Source organism: Alexandromys fortis, unplaced genomic scaffold (genome assembly GCF_014885135.2).
Source record: "Alexandromys fortis isolate MF-2015 unplaced genomic scaffold, M_Fortis_MF-2015_v1.1 scaffold_1, whole genome shotgun sequence".
In the NCBI taxonomy this organism is placed as follows: Eukaryota; Metazoa; Chordata; class Mammalia; order Rodentia; family Cricetidae; genus Alexandromys; species Alexandromys fortis.
Genome location: NW_026067927.1, coordinates 12,764,488 through 12,786,407, shown reverse-complemented (window position 1 = coordinate 12,786,407; position 21,920 = coordinate 12,764,488).

The window sequence follows — 21,920 nt, the reverse complement described above, 5'->3', positions numbered from 1 at the left end:
AGGATACAGGAGACCTTCACACTGCATTCAGAACTTTATTTTTTGCCTTAATCCTGACAGCGAAGGGCTTTACTTCCTGGTCACATCCCTTGCGCCACTAAGATCTTATCCCCACATTCTTGCCAACCGGATGCTGCAGCATCTCCTACAACGCTTTCTGATAGAGTGAGCTACTTTTGCTTAAAACCCTTCACAGGCCTCCTGGGGACCCTAGGATCAAATCCACATTGCTCAGCAAAGCTGGAAAGTCCCTTGAGACTTGCACTCCACCCTCTTTTGCATCGTTTTTAACTTTGGAAACTGGCAAGCCTTGAGCACCCGTTTTCTCTCACTCCTGTGGTTGCCTCCATCTTGCCTTCCTCTAACTCAACACCCTTAAGGCCGCAGCTTAGACGTTACCTTGATGTGTGAAGAGTTTCTTGATGTTCTGCCCAGTGTTGCACATCTCTGAGTTTGTCAGCCTCTACTTCCTCTATTTTATTTGCATGTTCACACACCCATCTTCCTCATGAAATTGTAAATTCACAGAGGTGAGATCCTTATTATTCATATTTACAGTTCCATGTCTACAACATCTAACATATAGTAGGCATTCAACAAATATTGAGATTTACCCATATTTACTGAAAATGGACAGCAGTTTAGCTGACTTTGGCATACACCTCCAAAATCTTTATTTCCTAAGGTTAGGTGTTTCCCATTGCTAGAGATGTTCACAAGAAGGATGCCACCGGTTGAAAAAAATGTTTAAATGCCATTCATACTATTATGATTAGTTGGAATTTTGCCTGAATGTCCTGAGGGTCCTTCTACATATATATACATCGACAAGAATAGCAAGCATATATATACATATATATGCTTGCTATTCTTGTCAATTCTCCACTAAATGTCATCAGTGTTCATGTTCCTCTATTTGTAGCTGTTGGCCCTACTTTCTGTGTCTAAATGCAAACCGCCCACTCCCTGTCTGGGAAGATCTCTCACCTGTCACTCATGAAATAAGATGCTGGCTGTCCTTTAAACCCTCTGTTCGGCATCGCAGGACTCCATGGTGGTTTCCTGCCTTGCTAGCTAGCTTTTCCCCCCTGAATCCCCACTGAAGATTCTGATATTGACTAGATGTCCCGTTAATCCCGTGCGTGTCTTGTCACCATCCCAGAAGTTTAGGGTTATGACAACAAACCCATTCTGGAAAGAATGTCTTAATAATGTACAGGTGTAATTAATTCATGGCGGGAAAGGAAGTAACTAGAAAGACTCTGAATGGAGCCTGGGAGAAAGGAAGCCTGCTACACTTGAGCCAGTGATAGCTGTGGAGCGAAGGCTAGGACAGAGGAGTGAAGAGAATGCCAGTTCTTTCCTAACAGGACTTCTAAGCAGCACTGATCTTGGGGGGACCCTGAAGGAGTCTGACTTAAGAGATGGGGCCTCACTAAAGAGGATGAGAAAACTGCAAGGAGCAGAGGGAAATGGGATACGTTGACACTCAGTGGATAGAGTAAGAGCAATGCCTGTTGGGAAATTAGGTAGAAGGGCTCTGCCACATAATAGGACATAATAGGCATCAACAGAAGGCTATTGAAGCCCACCAGAGGTGAGCCACTTTGGAGATCAGGCCTTCGGAAGTAGTGCTAGGGCAGGAAATTAGATTAATGATAGAACCTGTCATGTGCAAGGCCCTGTGTCTTACTCCTGGCATCATCCCTCCACTAGTTATGCTAGTTTTCTGAAATGGTTACAAACAGGGAAAAGCTAAGGTTCTTGGATTCTACCCACAACCCCTATGGATGCTAAAATGGAATATACTAGAGGCACAAAGCCAGGTTCTAATCCTGATTTGCCCCTGATCAATCAGGTCTGTGACCCTGGGATGAACTTCTGTCTTCAGCTATAAAATTCTGTTTACTGATGTTGGATTGAAGCTAATGAGGGTATAGGTGGGGAAATTCAAGCCCATTTACTGCTATATGAGCTCATAGAAACTACATTCTGGGATTTGTAGTTTGCTTATTTGAAAATGTTGTAAGGAGTGGACAGATTGCCCTATGTAAAGTACTTCACCTGCATTAAGCCTCAATGGATGTTTGTCTACTTTAAGATTTTCTATCTTGTGTTGTCAGATATTGGTTCGACTGTAGAAACGAGAAAAGCTGGTGCCCAGGGCAATTAGGGTTTGCCTCCCTACCCGCTCTTAGTTCTTGTACAACTGGCTCGGGTTACATAATCTTTAATCCTCGTCTCAGTTTTCTCATTTGAGAAATGGAGATGATAATGCCTCAGAGTTGAGAGGATGGACTGGGCGAATTAAAGTGCCTGACTCATGAAAAAAAAAAAGTTCAATATATTTAGTTTCTCATTTTTAGGGTCCTAAAAGAATGGAATTCTGGGTACCTAGCAGCTAGAGTTGTAGAAGATTCCAGAAAAGTGTTGTGTTAGCCTCCTCCTTAAAGAGGAAAACAGAGCTTAAGGGAATGCCATGTGTTTTAATCAAGCAAGGAGGAGATTAGCCAGAATCCTGAATTTTAGACACTGGGCGTTGGAGCAATTGAGCAGAGCTACATACTAAAACGTCTACCAGGGTAGGCTGAGGATCAAACTTTATTCTAAAGATAATGAAGGTTTTAAAGGAGATGGGCATTTTGACAATGTCCAGGGGCTGTGTGGAGAATAACCAGAGGAAGATGGAGGTAGGATGTGATTTGAGAAGCTGCCACAGTGAGAACTGCACAGTGTGAGAAAAGGTGGATAATGTTTCTGAGTTGTATTAAAGAAGCAAAAATTCAGAGACTTTGGGGGTTTTTAGCAATTGGGTTCATTTTTACTTTTTATATTTTATGCTGTGAGGTACATATGGAGGTCAGAGGACAACTTTTGGGAGCTGATTCTCACCTTCTACCTTTTGAGCTGCACTAAAAACTCCACGTCAGCTGGCCTGTGAGCTCCTGGTGGAGTACATACAGGCAAAACACCAGTCAATGCTCATGAAATAAAAGTAAATAAGTTGTAAAAACTAAATAAAATTAAAAAGAGGAGATAAATTTGAGTTGCTTGTGGTATGTCCAGTCAAGATGCCGAGTAGGTGGTCTGGAGCTTATGAGATCTAAGGAGAGGAGATAGAATGATAAATTATCAACTTATTGATACATTACCAACTTATTAAAAGATAGGTCATGGAAATGAGTTGAATTCACTAGAGTGGATCTAAGAGAAGGCCCAAATTCCTTGTGAGTTATCGACAATTATGGAACAAGCAGAGGAAGAGAATTCCAAATGAAAAGGCGAAAAGAACAGAGAGACTTGGAGAAAATCAGAGCACGGTGTGCCACAGAAACCAGAGTGGGGGTGGGGTGACATGGTGCAGTCCAAGTTAGTAAAGCCAAGCTCTGAACTGTCTCCACCCCCAGGTTAGCAAGAGAGAGTCACTGGTGGCCTTGGAAAGAGCAGCTTTTTATGACTTGATGAATCCAACCTCTGGGAACCACATGAGAGCAGACAACAAACTCCAGCAAGCTGTGCTCTGACCTAAACATGTGGCGACTATATCATGAGAATACACATGTGCACACATGAATTAAAATGCAATTTTTGAAAGGTAAATGGGGATACCCTAGTAGAGGAATAGACTATAGAAGAGTAAGTTGTTGAACAATGGAATGAACTCAGCCAGAGCGTGTGAGGTGAAGTTTGGAGAGAGTCTCAGATGGAAGAAAAGCACTTTCCTATCACATGGGAGGGAAAGAGAGAAACTGGAGGTGGGCCTGTGTACTAGGTAGCTCGACCACTATTTCTGTTATAATACTGGAGTCGAGGATGTGTACTTAGCTCAACGGTAGAGGGTTGAGTAGAATGGGAAATCTGAAGTGAAGAAATGCTCCAAGTAGCTGTTGTGGAAAAGGGAGGAGAAACTAATAGTGATCCACAGAGGCTTCAGGGCGGTAGCAGGACCTTGAGAGGTCGGGGACCTTGAGCTTGTGGGACTCTCTGGAAACATAAAGTTTGTCTAGCTTCCCATCAGTGCTGGGAAAGGCATATGAGGCTGATCCAGAGCTAGGCATTGTTAGACAAGAAAGAGAACCAAGGGTTTTAGAGACACAGGAGAGGTGAGAGCTGCAGTTCACCCAGAGCAAGCAAGTCAGGATGGAGTGGACAGATGGAGCAATGGGGTTGTTGGTGCGTGGGGGCACAGATGTGGCCAGATGTGGGGTAGCTCTGAGCAGGGTGACAAGCATGGGCACAACTGATTGTGGGATTGAAAAACCAAGCTTATTTGATCACTGCAAGCCTCCGTCAGATAATTGCTTTGAAGGAGACATCTCTGTTCCAAACTGTACAATGCGTGGGAAGTTAAATGATAGCAAAGAGCGTGATGGAGTGCAGGGCCCTCTGATGCGAGCTTCACAGAAACCAAGAGACGGTAAGAGGAAGTCCTCTTATCTAAAGTTTGTGAGTGTGGAGAAAGAGAGGCAGTGAGTTTTTAAAGCTATTTCACAGAACTATTGTGTCAGCATCATCCACACATGAGCGGTTTTATGTACACCTAAAAGGCAGAACGCCCAGGAATAAAATTAGCCGGATGAAAATGCAGCTCTAGTCTTCATGGTGATGCTGTATCAACCCAATTCAGTGACAGTGATTCCTATAATTTTCAGGATAGTTTGTAGATTTAAGTATGTGCATATCAACTAGAAGATGTGTTTAAGAAACAAATTTAAATTTTTTTTTGCAAATTTCATTTCTTAGCAACGATTTGTTTTCCCAGTTTAGAACATAAATTAGAGAACTCATGTTGATTTTTTCCCCAAATGTAGAACTTAGAGCTTAATTCATGCCTTTGAAATGCCATGCATTTGAAATGCAGCCATTTTCCTCTCTACATCCTTGAAAGGGATTACAAGGACTTTATTAGTTTTTCAAATAATCTTGCCAGCACATTCAGACTTCCCATGAGGGTCTCCTTCATAATGTTGACCTGTGAGGCATGGTGCTACAGATGTGCGTCTGTGTGATTTCTAAGAGCAGTCTAACAGGCAGACAACTTTAGGATTTCCAGAGCAGCAGCCTGGTCTGAAATCATGTGGCCTGATACAGCATAGGAAACATGCATCTAAATATGAACACATTCCTATAATGTCTACAGAAATAAGAGAAAGAGCAGTTAGTTGCCTTGAAGAATCTCTTTTAAAAACATTACTTTAAAATGGTTATTTAAAGATTCATTTTATATTGTTTTTACATGCGTGTGTTGTGTGTGTGTCACATGTGTACAGGTGCCTCCAGAACACACACACACACACACACACACACACACACACACAGTTTTGTTACTCTCTGTCTTTTCTCCAATCTTAACTTTCTAGTGACCCACTAGGAGGAGCACACTTCATCTACTCTGTCCCCTGTTGCATTCATAGTATATAGAACAGTACCAAGTGCATAATAACCAAGTGCTCAGCAAAACATGCTTAATGACTAAGAAGAACCATACATTATCATAATACATGATACTAGCATCTACTTTTAATTCTTTCAAATTATAATTCACATCCAAAACACATATACAGCTTTCCAAATGCTGAAAATCATGGCTAAAACACATTATTAGTGCTAGTATTTTGTTATGTAAGCACTTTTTCCATTGCTTGAATTTACTTGATCAGTTGCTATGTATGTATGTTGGAAGAAGGCACCAGATCTCATTACAGATGGTTGTGAGCCACCGTGTGGTTGCTGGGAATTGAACTCAGGACCTTTAGAAGAGCAGTCAGTGCTCTTAACCTCTGAGCCATCTCTCCAGCCCCAAGGAACAATTCTTTACAGTTATTATTTGCAATGATATCCTAAGGGTCCATTATGAATCTTCCTCTACCTACTTCTCCCTTACTTAAGACTTTTATCTATTATCAATGAATAATGCTGTTATTAATAAATAAACACCTACAAGCTCATAGTAATGACTTTTCCAGAAGTCATTTTTTTTGTTTGTTTTTCAAGACAAGGTTTCTCTGGCTGTCCTGGAACTCAATTTGGAGACCTGGCTGGCCTCAAACTCACAGAGATCTGCCTGCATCTGCTCCCTGAGTGCAGGGATCAAAGATATGAGCCACCACTGCCTGACTTCCCCAAATCATTCTTTTAAAAAATAATTTATTTATTCTTGTTTTTATTTGCATTGGTGTTTTGCCTGCATGTATGTCTGTATGAGGGTGTCAGATCTTGGAGTTACAGACCAATGTTAGCTGCCATGTGGATGCTGGGAATCAAACCTGAGTTTTCTGGAAGAAAAGTCACTGCTCTTAACTGCTGGGCCATCTCTCCAGCCACAATACACATAACTTACACTTTTGCTAATATGCAGGCTAAAACAGTCCTTTTATCTTTGCATGCTATTTAACGTGTGAATATGCATATGCACATGTAATGTGTGTTAGTGTGTGTGGTGGTTAGACATCTTCCTCTGTCCCTGTTTCAGCTAGATGCTGACCAGGGAACCTGCCTTTCCCCATCAGCTATCTCTACCCCAATGCACTGGAGTTGTAGACACACACTCCTATACACGGCTTTTACATGGATGCTAAGGATTCAAACTTAGGTCCTCATGCTTGCCCAGCAAGCACCTTACCTGCTGAGCCATCTCCCTAACCCCTAGGATGCCCATCTTAAAATTTCTTGTTGACAGTGGTTGGCTCAGTGGTTCCCCAGAGGGTTCTTGGAGGGTTCTTAAAGATCATAGCCATTGTTTATCACGTTATGCAAGCTTTACAAATCGTCATTGACTTAGGAGAGGTTGGATTAATCATTTATATCAACGGAATTTTTTGACAGATGGCTTTCTAGCCTCTGCTTGCATGTCCCTGCTAACGGGGACTTCAGTGCTCTACAAGACCGAGCTGGCATCAGCTCCCTGCAGCTTTTATGCAGCCCCAATTCTGCCTTCAGAAGGAGCAGGATCTCCATACCAGATGGTCTAGCACCTTCCATCTTGATTACCCATCCTGCAAGTATGTCACCAGGCTAGAATACCCAACTGCTGGACAAGTCTGGCTGGCCCACAAGTCTGCCGCCCTCTCCGTAGGCTTCCACAAGGTGCTGAGTCAAGACCCTTCAGCTGGCTTATGTGAAGTTTATGATCCGCTGAGAGCCCACCATCTTCTTTCTGTATGTTTCCTGCCGCCAAATCTAGCCCTGTTATTCCATACTTCCACAGTTGATCCTTTTAGATCTGAAGCAAGGCTTTGTTTTCCAGAGTAATTCACCCTGGTGGTGGAGCAGCTCCTGTCACACTGTGTCTACAACAGAGAGATGGGGATAGAAGTCATTCTGACAATGTGTGTTGATATAATGATGAAATGAGATGCAAGAATAGGCATTTGTCATTCCTTCTTGTTGCTTAGCATCAGAGCCTCCACCTTGTGTTTGAGGAATTTAACTCCCTGCCTCATGGGACAGAGACATCTTCCTTAGCAGCTAGAGTGTGGCCAAAGGATGGAAGCCCTGGTTCCTCCAGCTACACCCCGCTCCACACCCACACTTTGTTCTGAACTGAGCTTAAAAATTGTTTTTCAGAAAACGTCACCTCCCCATGTCCTCTGGGGGAAATTTGCCTTTCTCTAGCTCTCCTAGTCCCCCGGGGAAGCACAGGCGTTCACTATCTTCCCTCATTCTCCAGAGGAAAGATATCTTTAATATCTTAACCATTAACTGCAGAGTTATCTGTATCTGGGAACAGGAACTAAAAGACATGATTTATAGAACTTCCCCACTTTTGGAGGGTGAGTGGGAACTGAGCCCAAGGCTTATGTCTGAGTACCGCTAAGGTACATCCTCAGCCCAAGGCTTTCTGAGAGGTAACTTTCCCTTAGATTTACAGAACTTGGGGTATTTGGTGATTCGTAGATAACAGTACCCATACATTTGAAAAGCAGAACACCAAACATTTTAACTACTTGGGCTTGCAACCATCTGATACATCTCCCTGCAAATCCTATATAATACTTGTAGCCTAAAACCCTTAAATAAGTTGGCCATTTAAACTTTTTATCTTCTTGTATGTGCACATGCGTGTTCATGGGCCACAGCATGTATGTAAAAGTCAGAAGACATGGTCCAGAAGTTGGCTCCTTCTGTGAATCAAACTCAAGGTATCAGGCTCGTGTAGTAAGGTAAGTGCTTTTGTGTACTGAGCCATATCCCTGGCCCAAGATGACCTTTTTGAGGGTTGGAGGGGGTTTCTCTGTGTAACAGCTCTGGCTGAACTGGAACTCAACCTGTAGACCAGGCTGACCTCGAACTCACAGAGGCCCACCTGCCTCTGCCTTCCAAGTGCTGGGATTAAAGGCATGCACCACCACTACCTGGCCAAGATGACGTTTTTAAAAAGGTGGAGTCCTCATCTTCTCACTGATAAAGCTCTCTTCACAGCCCTCTGCCTCTGCTTCCTGTCGTAGGCCTCATCAGGAAGCAGCAGAGCCAGGTGTTCTTTCAGCTACAGGTGGAAAAAAAGGGCAAAGGGACACGGCTTGCCCAGTGGCCCCTCCACCCCCCCCCCTTCAGGATCGGGGTCTTACTGTGAGGCTCAGTTGGAATCCCTGACTCAAGCGGTCCAAGGTCTCCAGAGTTGCTGTGATTACAGATGTGTGTCACCACACCTGGCCTTAGCAATGCTTTTAGGGACTCAATGTGCACAATCTCAGTTGCCAATGACTGCAATTTCTTGGGCAACACCCAACAAGGAGTGTCTGTGATGTAGGTGGTAGGGACAGAATGCTAGCAGTCACAGTGATGTCGCCTAAGCTCAGTAGTGGGTTGGAATTTAGGCTCTCCAAACCTGACGCTCCTGCCTCAGTGGAGATTCTGTGAACCACTCACTACCATTTAAATAAACTCATGTGCTGTAAATTGTAACCAAAATGAGTTATTTTCAACTGCATCCTAACCAGTGCATCCAAGATATGTACGTGCCTAGCAAAGTGGTAAGTAAGTACCACATATACAAGATATTACTGTTTGGGGTGAAAATAATGAGGAAGAAGCCATGCATAGAGTTTAGACAGTAGACAGATCTAGGTCTACTAAGAAAGTCTGGTGAGTGGAAGGGAGTCAAAGGAAGAACTTGTGGATCAGACGAAGGCTTGATGCTTAAAGGCAAGACCTAATCCTGAGGCAGGTATGAGCAGATTTCCACCAGCTAGTGTGGGTATGGCAGGGATCAGGGACCTCCTGACCACAAACAAGCAGGCTGGCTACTTTCTCCTACCCTTGAACCCTTAGCAAAAGCCAGGAGGAGGGGCTAGGCTTTGAACAGTTCATCCTGCCTCTAGGTGTTGCCACTCAGGAGGAAGCAGAAACCTGCCTAACCCTAACCCTTAACACTAACAGTAACCCAAATCCTAACCCTAACTGGCTCTAGCGCCTCGAACTCAGAAGCATCATGAGAGGGACGGGATCCCATCCCAAGCTGCCCTTCAGCCCACGAGCCATGCAGATTGTACGTACACCCAGTCTTGACTGACAGACTCCATTCAGCTGCAGCAGTCCTGACTGGGGCTGGCTTTGCTGCTCTAACTCAAGAGAAATAGGCCCTAGGAGCCTTGCGAGAGTGAGTACAACCTCTCTTAGGTCTGCTTGTTCAGGTTTGTGATGCTGGGGGATCGCACCCAGAGCCTCACACATCCTAACACGTCATTACATCTCCAGCCCAGAAGCCTTCCTGTCTTCATCCCAAAGCAGGGATCCCTCTCTCTGCTTTGGGCACGAGGGGATGACAGGGTCAGGGTACTTCTCCTCATGACATCCCCTAAGTGGGATGTACCTGGAATACTGGCACTGACCTGATCCAGGTACTTCAGGGAGGCTTGAGACCGAAATCAGCCAGGGTTACACTAGCATTGCCAGGAAAAATCCCCTAGGGAACTGCAGCTCCTGCCCCTAATACGGCCTCTAATTTTCCGTGATGTTCATGCAAAATATACATGTTGCACTTGTATATTTTAATACTTTTGCAAAACATGGCTGTTTTGCAAAATACAAAACACTAAAATAAAATCCACCATAAAGCATAAATTCTGAAACCTCATTTCATCTATACAGCCTGGGCCAGCAGTGCCGGAAGAGGTCACATAAATCCTCTTGTTTAATCGTCAGCACAAATCCATGACCTTGGTGATGCTTTTTTTCTTTTCCTTTAACCTTTTCTTTGATCTTGTTTTATTTTCTGAAACATGATGTCACTATGTAGCCCAGGCAGGCCTTAAATCTTCTTGCTTCAGCCTCCTGAGTTCTGGATTTCAGGTGCACATGACCACACCCGGCTCTAGGTACTAATGTAATATTCTTTTTCATAAGTAAGGAAATTGGGTTTATAGAGAGTAAAGAACTAGCCAAAGGTCACACGACCGGTTCTACTCCCGTAGCAATGGGGAAATGTCCTTCCCTGACTGTGGGAAAGGTCTGGCTATTGAAATGTTGTCCCTCACATGTGGACTAAATCTGCCTCCTGAAGATACCGCCGTTCTTGTTTCTGCTTCTCCCAGTGGCCCACTGAGGTTGGTCTCCCAGTCTTCTAGCTCAATTGTGATCTCCATCATGGTAGGGGCATTTTAGTTTCTCTTTCTGGAAATAACCAGGCAAGTCTAACCCATGACCCCAGGGGACCAGGATAGCTAATAATAAGGCTCAACACAAAATCCTAAACTTGATTAAAACGTGATACCATTATGTGGACTGAACATGTTATATTTAGAATATATATGTATATACATGTATACATACAATAATAACTAGTGGGGAAAAGGCCATGGATTTGAAGAAGAGCAGGGAGGGCTATATGGGAGTGTGTGAAGAGAGGAAAGGGATGGAGAAATATTGTAATTATAATCTTAAAAAGGAAAAAAATGAAAAAACTTAATGAAAAAATATGTTGCACTTTGTTTTTGTGACTTGATAGCACCTTTCTTGAACATGAACTTTGTAGATGATAACATCTCATCAGTGTCAAAGGGTTGAACATGTCACAAAGCACCGAGGAGAAGCACCTCCTCTAGCTACTTCGACTCTGCGTGGACTGGTCACCTCTTGGTGTTATGCGGGCAGAAAATTATAGATCCACACACAGTCTGAGAAGGGGGCTGGTAGAGAGTTCGCCTTCCTGAGGCAAAATGTTGCTGGATCGGGGTGGGGGGGTCAGCATCAGTGCTGAGTGAAGGATGCTGTTGCTGTATGGGGGGATCAGATGCTGAGTGAAGGATGCTGTTGCTGTATGGGGGGATCAGAATGCTGAGTGAAGGATGCTGTTGCTGTATGTGGGGGGGGATCAGTATCAGTGCTGAGTGAAGGATGCTGTTGCTGTATGGGGAGAGATCAGAATGCTGAGTGAAGGATGCTGTTGCTGTATGGGGGGAGTCAGCATCAGTGCTGAGTGAAGGATGCTGTTGCTGTATGAGGATCCTCTGTTCCTCTGGCCGGAATGTAGCTTCCCCAGGGCAGGAGCGTCTGTGACTTTTGGTCACTGTTGTAATTCTGACAGGTGTGCCTAACACACGGCGAGAATTGCAGTCTTTGTTGAGTGAATCAGAACTACACTTTCACATCTGGTATTGCTGTCACAGTTATTATGTTTCCTGAGAGGGAAATGTGAATTCCCAAGTCCATGGGTTTTATTCGTTATATTTTACTCCATCAACAGTTTTCCAATTATTTTGTGTGCACATGAGTTTGATCCATAAGAAGATAACTTTAATAATACCCAGAGCCTGGTGAAGAAATACTATTTATGTTCAGCTTCATCAAGGACAGCATGTAGGAGCCATTGGGTTTCTAGTTCTTTCCGTCCATAGGAAAAACGTTCTGTGGCTTTCTATTTTAAATTTTGAATTTAAGTCTGGTGGTGGCGGCACACATCTTCAATTCCAGCACTCATGAGGCAGAGGTAGGTGGATCTCTGTGAGTTCGAGGCCAGCTTGGTCTACAGAGTGAGTTCCAGGACAGCCAGGGCTACACAGAGAAACTCTGCCTTGACAAACAAAAGAACACAACAACAATAACAAAATAACTGAAGCCACTGTGGTGTACCTACTTATACTCCAGTGCCTAGGAGGCTGAAGCAGGAAAGTCTTAATTTCAGGACCAGCTTGGCACATTGCTTGAGCTATATAGTGAGATGCTATCTTAAAAAAAAATAAGTAAATATAGTTCTATAAATTAAACCAAAATTAAGGTTAAATTCAGAATATAAAATTGTCAGGAAACAGATAAAGGAGAGGAATGCTGGCCTTACTTTTTAAAATCATAATATATTATTATGTCATGGTGTTTCACTGAGAAAAATACAGACAAGTGAAATAATGAAAATAATAACCACTGTATTCCCACCATTTAGTACTGATACCATTTTTCTGTTTATATATCGAGTTAGTTACGATAGTTCCAGGAAGGAGGTACGTTTTTCTGGTGAGAACAAGAATGGGGGATATCCAGTGCCTGCCCAGGTCTAGTTGAACTAAGATGAGTCCACAGATCTGAGCCCAGTAAGGGCACAGGCGGTCTAACTCGGGGGTAGGGTCACCTCTAGGTTCCGGTCTCAGCACCTGACCTTACAGCGTGACCCCAGTGGTGGCAGGAGACTGGACTGGGTGTGAGGAAAATGACTTGGACCTGGCTGAACATCCTAGGCTGACACAAAGCAGCCATTAAGAATGTTCTTAGAAATGGGAGTGCCTTTTCTTGAGAATCCAAAGTGATAGTCTTGGAAGATTCTGCTCCAGGGTGACTCACAAATCAGAAAGGCGTAGACTGTTCGAGCCAGGCTCCAGGAAAAACAAGGGCAGCACGGGGTCATTGTAGTTTCTGGATTGTCCCCTGGTCCACCTCTTCAGTTACGAAATGATTTCACAGGGTTTGTGACTTGCAGTAGAAAAAGATGGGGCTCCACTGGGTTTTTGATCCTACTGCACGTGCTGGTTTTGTGGGAGCCTAGGCTGTTAGGATGCTCACCTTACTAGACCTGGATGGAGGTGGGTGGTCCTTGGACTTCCCACAGGGCAGAGGACCCTGATAGCTTTTTGGGCTGACGAGGGAGGGGGACTTGATTGGGGGAGGGGGAGGGAAATGGGAGGCGGTGGCGGGGAAGAGTCAAAAATCTTTAATAAATAAATAAACGGAAAAAAAAAAAGAAAAGATGGGGCTCTGTGTGAAGTGATCTGAGGCCGTGACCTTGAGCATCAGTGACTTCCAGCATCCCTGTATGGGATCTCTGGGAAGTCCAGGGCATGGGACAAATAGCTCATGTATTTCTTTAAAGTCAATACAAGATTTGCATCCTCTTCCCTACTTTCTTTCTTTGAAATGTTGTTCACTATGTAGGCTACCCAAGAACCCACGATGTAGACCAAGTTAGCCTCTGAGTCACAGAGATCCACCCACTGCTGCCTCTCATGTGCTGGGGTTAAAGGTGTGTGCTCTGCGATTGGCATTTCTCCCTAATCTTACTCGATATTGAAGCAGTTAAAAAGAATCTTCACATGAAATTGATGTTCCAGGATACTCAGCATAGACATTTTGTGGAAATGTTGGTTGAATGAATATTGTTCTCGCCCGTTTCCAGGATGATATTCTTACTCCTGTCATGGCAAGGGACCTGGCTCTACTGCCATACTGGGCAAACTGGGTCGGGAGGTAAAGAAGCTGACATTCTCTAGACTCCAACTACAGCCACATCTGGTGCAGGTGTTTTACTTGTATGGCATCAATGTAGTCCCGCAACTCTGTGGTGACACTTATTTTATAAAAGAGAAAGCCTGGGGGCTGGAGAGATGGTTCAGTGGTTAAGAGCACTGGCTGCTCTTCCAGAAGACCTGGGTTCAATTCCCATCACCCACAAGGCAGTACACAACTATCTGTTTAATTCCAAGATCTGACACCCTCACACAGACATACAGGCAGACAAAACACCGATGTGCATAAAATAAAAATACATTAAAAAAGAAACCCAAAGGGCTGGTGAGATGCTTTGTGTGTAAAGGTGCTTGCCTCCACTAATCACCCGAGTCCAGGTCCATGATGGGAAGAAAGGAATTGACCTCCATGCGCAGAAGACGCTATTCACATTCACTTGCACACACAAACAATAAGGAAGTAAATGTAACTAAACAATAAATTATAAAGTCAAAGAAACTGAGTTACTTTATCACAGTCTGGAAAAGAAAGAACCCGGGTCTGCCTGAAACTTTGCTTGTTTCATAAACCAGATCCTCGCCTGAGTCTGGGTTGCCTAATTTTCTTGGAGGTTGAATGAGCAATGTGGCTTCCTGGGGTCATGAAAGAAGCTTCTCACCTCCTTCTCCCTCTACTGAAGGCAGAAAGGCAGAGATCACAGGCCTTGCCTGTGGGCACAGGAAGATGACCTCTCTGGGGGATCTAAGCGATAAAATGCTGCTCTCTTCCTGAGCAAGTAAAGCAATGGAAAAAGTCTGAACTATAGTGGGCAAAGGTGGACAGCAGTAGAGGGAACTTGCCACCATCCTGGGCAGGCTGCTGCTTGTGCAGAGCCTGAAGCCTATGCTGGGGATCTGGAGCCTCAGATAAAGCTAGGACAAAGGCCGAGACCTTCTTGTTTATCTTCAGCCCTGACAGTGAGGAGAACTGCCTGGCACCTTAAATGATGGAGCCAGCCCTGCTCCTTTCCTGTCTGCATCTCCAGGCCCTCGCAGATCTCCATTGGGTTGGACCGGTAAACCAGGGTTCAGAGCCCAGCTCCTATCCCGAGACCCAGATCTTCACTGAATTATGAAAGCGCCCACACCTCATGCATAACCTGGCAGAGCTGACTCTCTCTCTGTAACCGTCTTGGCAGGAGTGAAGCTATCCTGAGAGACACTTATGCTCTCCCTTTGGCTATCAGACTAGTGAAACAGAAATTAGAATTTCCCCAGGAATCTCGTGCTGGGAGAGGGAAACGCTGAAGCCTGGCACCAGCCAGCGGGCGGAACTTGTCTCCTAAGAAGAGATTTTGCACGTTTTTGACAACTCGTTAGAGCACCTTACAGGAGAGACCTGGAATTGACAAAGACCCAGGTGGGCGGAACAGCGCCTTGACTAGAAATGCTTACGCATGTGCCTTGCTCTCTATTCAGAGCTAAACCTGTGTCTGGACCAGGAAGACAGCCTTGGGCTATCACTGGACCTCGTTATTCCTCTTCTCAACGTGACCACTTTGAGCACATCTCTTTTTGATCTTTTGACAATTACTTATCTGCTTAATTGACCTATTAAAGAGAGCTTTTGACCCTCACAATGGTATCTCTTCTCCCACCATTTTATGGGGCTCACAGGGCCTTGAGTTCCCTAGAACTGTGAATTTGATTCTGTTGGCGGACTCATAGTTCCTGCAAACCTCTTAAAATGTCTGTCATCAATGCGTCATGCTACCCCACCTCCCAAGACGCTGAAGAAAGTCCAATATGTGGTTCTGCAGACTGCAGCTTACATAACCCATTCCAGTCCTCCATCCTGCTGGGCCTATGCTTTCTTTAACCTCGAAAGAACTTTCAAGCAGTTCCCCCCTCCGCCCTAGAAGACCCTACAGCTAAACATGGGGCATGAATTACACTGTACTCCTTCCCAGGGCAAAGCAGACCTGTACTGCTTATTGTACAGAAGAAAGGCATCTTGGATTTTGTGTTCATTATTGGCTTTTTTTTTTTTTGTCCATAACCTGCTCTTTCCAGGCCTCAGACTCCTCAGGTCTGAGAAGCTCTGTCTAGTTCTCCCCTGAGACACCCCAGGGGCAGATGGCCACCCACACTGCGACTGCTGGGGCTCCTTGGGATGATCCATGAAGAAAGAATATGCATACCATGTTATTTTAGGATAACAACCGGTCAGAAAGATTTCATCATTCTTAGCTGGTTTAATCTTTTAAATTCTGTGGAACTCTGAAAAAGCACAAATTACAAGGCTTGAGATTATTCACAGATGTCTGAGACCGGTTGTGGGTGTGATTATTCAGCGGAGGGGTCACTTAACCTTCCGAGGGGTGCCACGATGTCCTCCGTGTCCTCCATACATTTCAACTCCCTCTGACAGCCTCTCTTTAGAGCACAGAGAAGGTAGGGGTGTGTGTGATGGGAAGGAGGCACAGCTGAGCCTTGGGGCTTGAGCCCTGGAGAGCTGGATTTTATAATGCGATAAGAGGTGGCCGAAGGGAGTCTAGTGGGAACTCAGGGAACACAAGCTTAAAGGTGTCTCTAAAGTGGTGCTCCTGGGTGACAGGTGACAGTGGCCACTTTAGGAGGAAGCATATATCTTCTTTAGTTATCATTTTGCTTATCTGCATTTAATTTTTTTTCTACCGTGAGCTCTCATTACTAGGAATACCGACGTGATCCAGCATGTCCAGTTTATACAGTCCTGGGGATCCTGGGGACTAAACTCTAATGATTGAGCTATATCCTCGGCTAATTACTTTTGCTTTTCACAATTTATGCCTCTAAAGTGTCAAAATTACTTAAATATCTAATGATAGTATTTGTTCATGATTCTCTGTTTTTTCCTCACTAAATGGGGGGGCTGAGGCTGTAGCTAGCTCAGGGGTACTTGCTTAACATATGTAAGACCCAGAGATCAACCCTCGGTATGGTAAGGAAAAGTAAAGTGGTGAAATAATGAATTGCCTCCAGGCTCCAGGTCTGTGTTTAGTGAGTTCCCCAGGTGTGGTGGCGTATATTGTAATCTCAGTGTAGAGACTGGATGGTCAAGAGTTCAAGGTCATCTTCAGCTACGTACAGAGTTCAGTGGTCAGCCTAGGCTAGAAACCTGACAAAGAAGGGCATGGAGGGGGAACCAGCTGAAAATGACTTAAAATTTATAGACTGGTAAGATCTTAGTAGGTAATAGTGCTTGCTACCTACAAGAATGACAACCTGAGTTCAATCTATCCTGTGACCTTCACAAGTACACTGTTCTCTCTCTGTGTGTCTCTGTCTCTGTCTCTCTCTGTCTCTGTCTCTCTCTGTCTCTCTCTCTATGTCTCTCTCTCTCTGTCTCTCTCTCTCTCTCTCTCTCTCTCTCTCTCTCTCCTACCTACCTCATACCTGAAGAAGTGAAAAAATTGCTCAGAGACTCTTAGGAGTATCTTTGACGGTCAGAGATGCTTAGGAGTAGCCGTAATGGTCAGAGATGCTTAGAAGTATCTGTGATGGTCAGAGATGCTTAGGAGTAGCTGTGATAGAGATGTATAGGAGTAGCTGTAATGGTCAGAGATGCTTAGGAGTAGCTGTGATGGTCAGAGATGCTTAGGAGTAGCTGCAATGGTTAGGCGTCGCTGCACGACTTAGAACTTGGTCCTTATTCAGAAGTACAATGGCTGGGTGTACTGGTTTCTTACTGACATCAACTTTTCAATAGGTCATCAGGTTGACTTATTCTCAAAACTGTAGAGTGCAAAAACCGTGTAAGCTTTTCTTCTTAAGCACCTGCAGCAGCAGGCACCTGTGTCAGGTGGAGAATGAAGATGAGAAGCTCATCCATCCTGTTATTACCTCTGTGGGTACGGAATAGGCACGGGGGGGGGGAGGGGGGAGAGTCCCTTAGACAAAGGTGCTATGCTCATAGAGAGCCCTTGACCCTGCTTGTGACTAAGCCAGGTGGAGTGCAGGTTGCTGTCGTGATGCTGAACACATCAACTCGAGCCATCCCAATGGCTTTCCTATTTACTATCTTTGAACTTTACAAAAGTTCAGTCCCTGATTTGCAGAAAGAAAACTGGAAGTGGCCCCTTTGTCTACTAATCCCAGATGTTCTCAGAGATGCCATTGCCTAAGTAGCTCGAGTGTCTGTTCCACTCCATGGCTAGCTGAACCTTCTCAGCCTATCCCAGCCTGGAATAGTCCTGCATCCATAGTCTCTGTAGAGGTTCAGGGCTGTCAAGCTCCTCCGAGACAAAGGAAAAGTAGCAGCAATGCCGGGTCGGCTCTTTACCGGTCCTCTCACCCACAGCTGCTTTCATCCTGCTTCCTGCTTGTGCAGTGCTCCTTGGTTGTCCTCCCCACCTGATCTAAACTTCTGCCCCTTGTGTGAAGCATGTCCCACAATGCACCTCATCTATAATCCTCTGATCCAGCCCCCCTCCTCCCCCACAGTGCTGGGATCACAGGCATCTGGCAGCACATGGCATTTCTAAGACCCAGGCTCTTTCAGGACTCCCTTCCCCACCCTCCCCTGCCTCCTCCAGGATCAGAGTCTGTAAATTACCCTTCTATCACCGGTTCCCTAGCCCTCTTCTCCTGTGCTGTGTCTGGTCTTCAGCCTTCTTTACTTTGCTCCAAGGCTGGATTCCACTGCATGAGTCTACCCAAACTGCCCGTGCTAAGGCCGCCAATGATGACCCCCTCCTCATCTTCCCTCGCCTCCTCCTGGAGAACTGAACCCAACTAAGCATGTATCCTCTGAGCTACAGCTATAGCTCAGACAACAACTTTTACATACTTTCCGTGCTGGAGACCGAACCCAGAACCTTGGGCAGGTTGGACAAACAACCTGCCACTGACCTACATCTCCAACCAACAAAGGTTTTCTTAACCATCAAATTATTAATTGATACATGTTTTTTTTTCTTCACTGGAGTAAACTGACCTCCTGGCACTTAGTCAGTTTTGGTAACTACTTCTTAAAACTTGGGATTTCGTTGGTTTTTCTGGTCTCCTCTGGCTTCTCACTGTGTGGTCAGTCCCTAATATTGGTGTTTGACCCTGCTGCTCAGCCTCCTGGCCATCAGTTTCCTCTCAGGAGTTTTTCCCCCCTCTGGGAGGAATGTGCGCCATGACCAAGGCATCATTACAGATCCAGAAACTGTCAGAACTCTTAGGTTTCCAACAGCCCATGGTCTTGACTCAGAGGAACTCATTGCTAGCTGTAGAAGTTCAGGCATTGGGCCTTTGGGGGCTGGATGGAGCTGACTCTTAACAGTGACTCACCCGTCCCTGTTTCAGATCTCAGACAACTGAAGGCCACAGAACTGTGGTTCATAAAGACTGTGCATCCATGGTGCTGCCCCATGTTCATCCCAGTGTCTCACCAGTCTCCACATGCAGCTATGACCCATCGGTCTTTGCTGCCCTGTGTCAGCTCACTGCAGGGACATGCCGCCACATCCCCTCTTTCTAAAGACGGCTCCTGGAGTGGGGATGTCCACTGTCTCCCTGCAGGAATTTCTTCAGGACTATGTGTATGTTCCAAAGATTGTACCAATGTACATTCTCTTTTTTATTCCTTTTTTTTTTTTTTTTTTTTTTTTTGAGGCAGGGTCTTGCTATGTACTTTGTCTGTCCTGGAACTCACTGTGTAGACCAGACTGGCCTCTAACTCACAGAAATCTGCCTGCTTGTGCCTCCCCAGTGGTGGGAGTATAGGAATGTGCCAACTCTCCAGGCCCAAAGTACATGCTAACAAGCATGTGTCGTAACCGCCAATGCTTTCAGCATAAGCAAAAGTCATGCCCACTGTCATCCAGTTCTTTACTGCCAGGCTGCCGAATGGTGCAGAAATGCCCCCATGTGGCTGCGTAAAAACTGGCCTGGTCTCCGGTGTTTGAGTGTGGCCTCACCATCTCAGGCTTCCTGGTAGAACAGAGTTGGGTGGCGCTCTTTCCAGCTTGGTTGGCCCCAGGACTCTCTTGGTGCCTGATGCAAGGGCTAGAAACATAATTTGTGAGACCCAGCACCAGTTAAAATGTCTGGTATTCTAGCTCACAAAGCAGGTAAGACATTTCCACAGCCTCCCTTCACTGGAATGGGAAGTTAACATTTGCTATTCAATGTTATACTTCCTCAGTACCCATAAGCCGAGGCACAGACCCACAAAGAGCCTGAGGCCTGCCCCATAGTTTGGCATGAAGGTCCAATACTTCCTATGCCTATTTCCAGATCCCTACTAAGGTGGGTGCCATCACTGGGTGGCAGCTGTAAGCAGGTAAGGGAAGAGAAGAAGAGACCCAAGGCAGAAACACAAATGAATGGAGGTCCCTAGTTTCCATTGCATTTCATGTTGTTCCATTCGGCATCACTCATAAAACAGAAAGTCAAGCCAGACACATGCCTGTAAGCCCTGCACTTAGGAGATAGAGGCAGGAAGGTCAGGAGTTAAAATCCAGCCTGGGCTACATAAGACTCTGTCTCAAAAAACAAACCCAAAATCCAAATGAAAAATAACAAAACACAGAGAGAGAGAGAGAGAGAGAGAGAGAGAGAGAGAGAGAGAGAGAGAGAGAATTACTAAGGGTTTATTTCAAGATAAAGACTACAGGGTATCTAGTCTCAAGCTCAGTGCCTATTGTGCCCTGCCTGGTACCCCCAAGACCCAGTGCCCTCTGCTCTCTCACCTTCCCAGTCTTGGATTCTCTGGGTGACACCCTGTAAGTGTGTTGAGTTTCGGTGGCACAGTGATCATGATTTCTGCACAAAGGTCCCCAAGCCATCAAGTCTGCATCTATTTGCAGCTTTTATGAGTCTCTTTCTCCCTCAGTGGCCACAGCCTTGGAACTTAATCCTTCTCTTGGCCCTTTTCACTTCTGGTAAGTGGAAGAGTGTGTTTCATTCATTACTGTTCGAGTCAAGTCACTAAGGCTTCAGATAGTGAAATAATACTTAAAACTAGCCAATAGAGGAGAGCGTATCCTAGTGACAGGGTGCTTGCCTGGTATGTGAGGCTGTGGGTTCAACACCAGCAATAATAATAGTAACAACAGCAAAAACAGCCATCTACCTTTCAGTGGGAAAGTACTCTTAGGACAGATAAAAACAGAAAATTCTAGTTAATCCTCATCTGATCTAGTGCAATCAACAGGATAATTGCCGGTAAAAGTAAAGTGACTGAGAAAACTACTCTCCAGCCTAACTGATAAGTGAGAACAGGTGTAGGACGAGGCATTGTGGTGCTTACCTGTAATTCTAGCACTGGAGACTCTGAGGATTGAGAACTTCAAAACCGGTGTTGGCCTGTGGAGTAAGATCCTGTCTCAAAACAACAGCATCCAATGTGCTGAACAAATTTGTCCTGAAGACTGTTAGACCATTTTATCAGCAAAAGTTATTGGTAAAAGCAAAACAAATACTAGCTTCTGCTCAACAGAAATAAGAAAAGTGAACTGAAATGGGATATGGATCGGAATGGAAAGGAATTCTGGAGTTTCTTGAGAAGGGGTAAAAACTTTGTAAAATAAGTATTCTAGCCGTTTCAAAATAAATATTTAACGAGAAGGGATGTTTCTAGGAGCTAGAGGGATGGCTCAGCAGTTAAGCATGAATTGCTCTTCTAGAGGACCTGGATTCCATTCGGAGCACCCACATGGCATCTCACAACTGTTTGTAACTCCAGCTCCAGAGATCTGACATCCTTTTCTGGCCTCCACAGACACCAGGCACACACATGGTCCACAGATACACATGCAGGCAAAACATCCATACACATAAAATAATCTTTTAATTTAAAGGCATTTTCAAATATGAATTTGGCTTCAGTTTTTCTTCCTTCTCCTTTTAAATTTGATGGAGCTACCATATTGTTATTTCAACCCATAGAAGACTTACAAAATATGGCTTGATTATATTCAAGACCCCCTAGCCCCAATAAAAGCCTAGAAATTTGAAAACTGGGCCTGGAGAAATGGCTCAGCCGTCAAGAGCTGTTACTGTTCCTCCAGAAGACACAAGTTTAGTTCCCAACACTCCTGTCAGGAGCTCACAACTGCCTCCAACTCCAGTGCCAGAGAGATCAGACACCTCTGCCTCTTCGGACAACTGTCCTCGTGTGTGTAATAAACATACACAATGAGATGAACGCATAAATAAACAAACACAATTTTAAAACTTAAAAACAACAAGGTGAAGCCTGTGAGATGCTCTGTGGGTGTGGTGGTTTGAACAAAAATG